The sequence below is a fragment of the Labeo rohita genome, chromosome 8, assembly GCF_022985175.1.
Source record: "Labeo rohita strain BAU-BD-2019 chromosome 8, IGBB_LRoh.1.0, whole genome shotgun sequence".
In the NCBI taxonomy this organism is placed as follows: domain Eukaryota; kingdom Metazoa; phylum Chordata; class Actinopteri; order Cypriniformes; family Cyprinidae; genus Labeo; species Labeo rohita.
Window position 1 is genome coordinate 35,147,474 of NC_066876.1, and position 7,072 is coordinate 35,154,545.

The 7,072-nt window shown below is 34.9% G+C and overlaps 1 long non-coding RNA gene across 1 annotated transcript; it reads right to left on the reverse strand.

Moving 5' to 3' along the window:
* Nucleotides 1-365: 365 nt before the first annotated feature.
* On the reverse strand, nucleotides 366-6,421 carry LOC127170152 (uncharacterized). Its single transcript, XR_007828323.1, has 4 exons — nucleotides 6,320-6,421; nucleotides 5,606-5,801; nucleotides 575-639; nucleotides 366-483 (listed from the first exon to the last, which is right to left on the reverse strand). It is a non-coding gene; the product is annotated as an uncharacterized LOC127170152 (long non-coding RNA).
* Between the last annotated feature and the right edge of the window lie 651 nt (nucleotides 6,422-7,072).

Here is a 7,072-nt window from a genome sequence, read left to right on the forward strand (position 1 = left end):
GCAAACTGAAAATATAAAAATAAAAGCTAGTAAACCACTAAATAAATAATTCCAAAATAACACTGGCACAATCTTGAGCAAACTTATGCAGGATCTGTCAAGGGTAAGTGTTAAAAATCTGACAGTGTTAGTGCAAACACATTCTTTTTAGGATGAAATCTACATAAAGTTTTATATGCGACCCTCCTGCTGTGTAGGAACAATACTACTTAACCTACTTCCTACTGAAAGCGGCTGGATTTCTATTAAAGACTGGCTGTCACTTATGAAATCGGTGTGTGTGTGTGTTCTCATGCTCACACGTGGGCCTCTCTACACCTCCTCCGTGGACTCTTTGGATAAATCTCCACCACCTGCTGGCTCGTTCTCAGTAATGGGTGTATATTCTCTGGTGTCGTCTCTCTTGTAATCCCCCGCTCTTCCTCTGGGGCAAATCCGTCCGTCGCTTCACCCCTGGGATCTGGATTACCACCGTCAGGATTGCTGGAGAAACATTAGATTAATTGTGAAGCTCCAAAAAGTGGGACAGCTGCATATTTCATGTGCTGCCACGACGGCGTGAAGAATATCTCACTTTTCTCTTTCTGACTTCCTCTCTCTCCGTCTCGTCTGTACGCTCCCCCGGAGCTGCAGGCGTTTCTGAGGGAGGGAAAGAGTGAAGGAAAGGTTAGTGTGAAGGAGAGGAAAAAGCTGGAATGGCTTGATAAAATGATAGCGCTCTTCTCGCTATAGTAATCTGAGTGAATGGGTGCCGATCAAGTGTGGCACAGCACCTGCGGACGCTTTCCTGCTACTTTCCTTTTTGCTCTTTATCATTTCTGACTTGTGCAATCTATATATCTATGTCAGACTCAAGTGTGTGTGTGACACTTCTGATCGGGGTGTGTGCGGCGCAAGGGAACATATTTTTGAAATTGTAACAGGATACATTTTAAAAAATAATAGAATGTTGGATTTATTTTAAATAAACTGTCAAGTGTTTCCACCCAACTGGGTAAAGTAGTTCCTACAGTCAGCAATTAAGCTGTATGATCTAAAGAAACTGCTATAAGTGCGACAAACGCTCTATAAACAGTAGGGAATTTGTTAATTGTGTATTGTTTACATGTTCATTTTACATGTTTTTATGTTGAACTGACATAAGATCAATTGGCATAACTATTTACAAGTGTTTAGGTGCTAAAAAAGTTGTTCCTGAATTGTCTGCTGGAGCGGAAAAAGCTACTTTTGCCAGATATTGATTACAGAAAAACAATTAAAGGGATGGTTCACCCAAAAATGAAGATTCTGTCAGCATGTTGAACATTTGACTTCAATAGTATCTCAGAAGTCAATGGCTACCATCAACTGTTTGGTTACCTACATTCTTCAAAAATCCTCTTCAACCGAAGAAACAAACTCATACGGGTTTGGATCAACATGAGGATGAGTAAATGATGACAGACATAATTATTTTTGGGTGAACTATACCTTTAAATGCATGTGAAGCCAAACTAATATAATTAAATGAGCAGAAAGTAAGTATATTTTTCATGTGCTTCTCAAACAAATCAATTCGTGAAAATCCTTGGAAAACATATTCCGCCAAAATGGTGAAGCAGAATTAAAATGAAATTCACAGAACTTTTATCTAGAAAAGCAAAGTTTATCTGTGTTGACTTAAAGTCTTGATTGAAGGTTTTGAAAAACATTTCAGGGACAGAGAGAACGACAGATTGATGAATAGAACGATAGAATGACAGAATGAATGAACAATCGATAGAACAACAGAACAATAGATAGAACGAAAGTTGGATAGAACGACAGAACTATAAAACAGTTAACTATAGAACAACTGATAAAATGATAAATGAATAGAATGATAGATCGATGGACAGAGACAGATAGGTAGATAGAACAACAGAATGACAGCGATCAATTGATGGATAGATAATTAGATAGAAAGCTAGACAGATGATACATAGGTAGATAGAGAGCGAACAAAAGACAGCAAAAGGGCTATAGATAGAATGATGGATAGAATGATAAAATGATGGACAGGACCATAGAAGTGTGGATATAATGATAGAACAATTGATAGAATGACTGTTAGAACGATAGAAGGATGGATAGAACACTAGAATGACAGAACAATAGATCAATCAATTGATATATTTATTGATGGGTTGACAGAATGATAGAATGACAGAACAATTGATAGAATGATTGAATGACAGAGCGATCAATAAATGGATAATTAGAAAGCTAGATAGAGAGTGAACAAAAGAGCGACAGAGCTATAGATAGAACGATGGACAGAATGATAAAATGATGCGTCGAACAACAGATAGAAGAATAGAACGACTGTTAGAACATTAGATAGAAGGATGGATATAATGACAGAACAACTGATAGAAGACAGAACGACTGTTAGAACGATAGACAAAAGGATGGATAGAACAATAGAATGATAGAACAACAGATCAATCAACTGATATATTTGTAGATGGGTTGACAGGACGACAGAATAATAGACAGACAAAGACAGACAGAATGATCGCTAGAACGACAGAATGACAGAACTATAGATAGTATGATGGATAGAATGATAGAACAATAGATAGAACGGTTAAGAGAACGATAACCAGAATGATAGATGGAATGACAGATCAATCAATCGATTGACAGAGATAGAAAGAACGACAGAATGACAGAGCAATTGATAGAACAATAGATAGAATGACTAAGAACGATATATAGATAGAACGACTGATCATTATAGATGATAGATAGATAGATAGACAGACAGACAGACAAAAAGAACAACAGCTAGAATGATAGATGGAATGACAGAACTATAGATAGTATGTTGGATAGAATGATGGAACAATAAACAGAACGATAGATGGAAGGATAGACAGACAGATAGTTAGAACAATCGCTAGAACGATAGATAGAATGACAGAACTATAGAATGACAGAATAGATAGAATGATAAATAGAATGATAGATGGAACAACAGATCGATCGATTGACAGAGATAGAAAGAACGACAGAATGACAGAGCAATCGATCGAACTAAAGATAGAATGACTAAGAACAATATATAGATAGAACGACTGATAGAACAATAGATAGAATGATGGATAGAATGAGAGAACGATAGATCAATCATTATAGATAGACAAAAAACAATCGCTAGAACGATAGATGGAATGACAGAACTACAGATATTATGATGATAGAATGATAGAACAATAGATACAACGATAGAACAATAAATAGAATGATAGATGGAACGATAAATAGATAGATAGATAGATGGATGATAGATAGATAGACATTATAGATAGAAAGAACAATTACTAGAATAGAACAGATAGAATGACAGAACTACAGATAGTATGACAGAACGATAAATAGAATGATAGATGGAATGATAGACAGATAGATAGATGGATAGATAGATAGATGGATGATAGATAGATAGATAGATAGACAGACAGACAGAACAATCACTAGAACGATAGATGGAATGACAGAACTACAGATATTATGATGATAGAATGATAGAACAATAGATACAATGATAGAACAATAAATAGAATGATAGATGGAACGATAAATAGATAGATAGATAGATGGATGATAGATAGACAGACAGAAAGAACAATTGCTAGAACGATAGATAGAATGACAGAACTACAGAGAGTATGACAGAACGATAAATAGAATGATAGATGGAATGATAGATAGATAGATAGATGGATGATAGATAGATAGATAGATAGATAGATAGATAGATAGATAGATAGATAGATAGATAGATAGATAGATAGATGGATGATAGATAGATAGATAGATAGATAGACAGACAGACAGACAGAACAATCACTAGAATGATAGATGGAATGACAGAACTATAGATAGTATGATGGATAGAATGATAGAACAACAGATAGAATGACAGAACGATAAATAGAATGATAGATGGAGATAGATAGATAGATAGATAGATAGATAGATAGATAGATAGATAGATAGATAGATAGATAGATAGATAGATGGATGGATGATAGATAGATAGATAGATAGATAGATGGATGATAGATAGATAGATAGACAGACAGACAGAACAATCACTAGAATGATAGATGGAATGACAGAACTATAGATAGTATGATGGATAGAATGATAGAACAACAGATAGAATGACAGAACGATAAATAGAATGATAGATGGAACGATAGATAGATAGATAGATGGATGATAGATAGACAAAAAACAATCGCTAGAACGATAGATGGAATGACAGAACTACAGATATTATGATGATAGAATGATAGAACAATAGATACAACGATAGAACTATAAATAGAATGATACATGGAACGATAGATAGATAGATAGATAGATAGATGGATGATAGATAGACAGACAGAAAGAACAATTGCTAGAACGATAGATAGAATGACAGAACTACAGATAGTATGACAGAACGATAAATAGAATGATAGATGGAATGATAGATAGATAGATAGATGGATGATAGATAGATAGATAGATAGATAGATAGACAGACAGACAGACAGAACAATCACTAGAATGATAGATGGAATGACAGAACTATAGATAGTATGATGGATAGAATGATAGAACAACAGATAGAATGACAGAACGATAAATAGAATGATAGATGGAACGATAGATAGATAGATAGATAGATAGATAGATAGATAGATAGATAGATAGATAGATAGATAGATAGATAGATAGATGGATGATAGATAGATAGATAGATAGATAGATAGATGGATGATAGATAGATAGATAGATAGATAGATAGATAGATAGATAGATAGATAGATAGATAGATAGATAGATAGATAGATGGATGATAGATAGATATAGATAGATAGATGATAGATAGATAGATAGATAGATAGATAGATAGATAGATAGACAGACAGAACAATCACTAGAATGATAGATGGAATGACAGAACTATAGATAGTATGATGGATAAAATGATAGAACAACAGATAGAATGACAGAACGATAAATAGAATGATAGATGGAACGATAGATAAATAGACAGATAGATAGAGATAGAAAGAAAGTCAGAGTGACAGAATTATTGATCAAAAGAACAATGGAACGATAGAATCTATCATTCTATCGATTCTTCTTTCTGTCTATCGTCCTATCCATCCTTCTATCTATTGTTCTATCCATTGTAGAATGACAGAATATGGATAGAATGATAAAATGATGGATAGAATAGACAATAGATAAAATGAAAACAGATCAACAGACAGACAGAATTCACGTCTCTATTCTCATGTAAAGTATGTTTGTGTCTTTTCTCCCGCGCACAGTGTGTGCTCTGACATGCCAGTCGGGTGTGCAGAAGCGAGCGTGAGAGCGAGAGAGTGTGTGTGCGTGTCAGTAAACGTGTGAAGGCGTGCGTCGGTGGCATCATTGATCCTCAGCAGCTGCATGTGTCTTGCGCATCGTCCCGCAGCAGGTGTGAGATTACGGCGTGCTCTTCCTCTGTCGCCGAACAGATGTGAGGGGTATTAGATGCGTGTTGACCACACTCACACACAAACACACACACACACACCTGCCTCCGTCTGCATGAGGATCTTCCACTGACCCTGGATCAGAGTCCCCAGCGTCTGCTCCCTGTACAGAACACACATCACGTCACCTCTGACCCGATACAGATATGCTCGCTCTGCCACACTCTCGAGAGGATCACCGCTGGCTTCATGCTCACTCCATAGGGAGCTTCATGGGTGGCTCTTCTAGTTCAGTTCCTGTATTTAGCATACGGACAAAAAAATCATAATAAATTAAAGAAATAATTAAAAGAAACCTCAAGCAACGTTGAGTTAAACTAATTTTGAAGCTGGAAAACTAAAATAGTATTTTCTTGTAAAACATACTCAAATAACCTTTTACAACTTTGATAAACAAGTTTTACAATGTAGCGTAAATGACTTATGATAGCTAACCTCATTTCATATGTAATGAGTAACCACGCCCATAGTAAGTGTTGAATACTGAACAGTTCTTACGGGGGCGGTCTTATGTTAATGAGCTCTTGGATGTTATTACCTAATGAGACATTTCTGAAGTTTTAAAAATAATGCGGAATATTAGAGTATGTTTACATAGCTTGTCATAACTCTTTTATTTTAAAAGATGAAAAGCAAAATCCTGTCTTTTTATCATATGGCCTTACTCACTGGGATATACAGTAAGATGACAAATCAGATCTGGTACAAAGTACGGTATCAAACATTTACATAGCTTTACAAAAAGAAATACCTACTTTGAAAGTATACGCGTGGACTGACGTTAAAAGATGACGGCGTGTCATGTGGACCATGAAGGAAACTCTCACTTACAAGTGGAAGCAGAAACCTATTTTTCAACTTCTGTCAAAAAAAAAACACCAAAAAGAGAGAGGGAATAAAAAGTTTATGTTATACTGCATGTCTCAACAGCGGAAAATGAAAGTGTGTGAGCTGTCAGGGCAGCATGAAGAAAATGGTTTGCCTGAAAAAGACTGTGATGTTTTTTCTTCCTTTCTTTTGCTTTATTTACTATAGAAACAACAGCAGAGGCACTGCTAGACTACAGGACCATTCAACACTCTGTATTTCCGCTTCTAAAGGTCTTTGTCTTATAATTACATTGATGTTGTCAAACACATTTCAATAGAGTGTCCTTGACAGTTATTGATGCAAACACATTTTTATGTAATTAGATGCTTTTTATGCAACTAATGAGCATAGCAAAAGTCATGACAGATTTCTGTTCTTTCTTGAAGTTTCTTAGTAAATGAGTAAGTGTTAATTAAAATTGTTAGTTAAAACTAACACTATTAAAAATCATTTTTGATCATTGAAATAAAATTATATAAATTATAAACATAAATTTAATTAAAAATAAAATTAAATATAAACTAGATGAAAAACATAAAAAATCAGAAATGTTGGTTTGGCAACTAACTGAAATAAAAATAAAGCTAGACAGAAAACTAACATAAAAACTAAAACTAAAAACTAGTTAAAGTAAAAGT